Source organism: Protobothrops mucrosquamatus, unplaced genomic scaffold, assembly GCF_001527695.2.
Source record: "Protobothrops mucrosquamatus isolate PMUCROS unplaced genomic scaffold, P.Mucros_1.0 scaffold12, whole genome shotgun sequence".
In the NCBI taxonomy this organism is placed as follows: domain Eukaryota; kingdom Metazoa; phylum Chordata; class Lepidosauria; order Squamata; family Viperidae; genus Protobothrops; species Protobothrops mucrosquamatus.
In genome coordinates this window covers 1,720,438-1,721,109 of record NW_015386399.1, presented here as the reverse complement: position 1 = coordinate 1,721,109, position 672 = coordinate 1,720,438, and positions in this window count along the sequence as shown.

Below are 672 nucleotides of genomic sequence, written 5' to 3'. Positions count from 1 at the left end.
ACTATTTATCTTTTTTTCTGCAGACTTTCTATGGGAGATTAAAAGAAACTGAGAAATCAAGTCTTCTATACCAGGGCTTTTCAACCTTTTCACCCATTGTACCACTTTTAGGATATGGCAACATCCAAGTACTATCAATCGCCTAGCAAGGTGTCAAAAACTTGATGACCAAAAAAAAAAAAGGAAAAAAGTGATAAAGTACAGGTAGTCCTCGACTTACGAAAGTTCACTTAGTGACTGTTCGAAGTTACAATGGCACTGAAAAAATTGCCCCCCAAGCCACAGCCGAGCAAGACATCTGCCTGCCTGCCCGGCGGCGCTCTTCCTCCTGTTCGAGGTTTTCATTGTTGTGAGTATTTCTGTTGAGGATTGGCAGCGGGGGTGGGGTGGGGGGTGTTTGGTTTTTATTCCCCCCATCTGCTGGGTCGTTGCAGCAGGTTTTGGTCACTTCACATGACCCTGGGACACTATGACCGAGAGGTGGCATGCAGCGGCCATGGATAAAAAACTATCTAAACTATTTAAATTAAGAAAGTTTTTACAGGGGTGTTTTAAAAATTTTTTAGGGGGACCCAGGGTGGATGGGAGGGGGGAGGTTCCCCTTAGGTCAGGACCAGCCATGTCTGGGGGTTGCGAGGGAGAAAGGGTGGGGGGAGAGGGTGGGGGATTGAA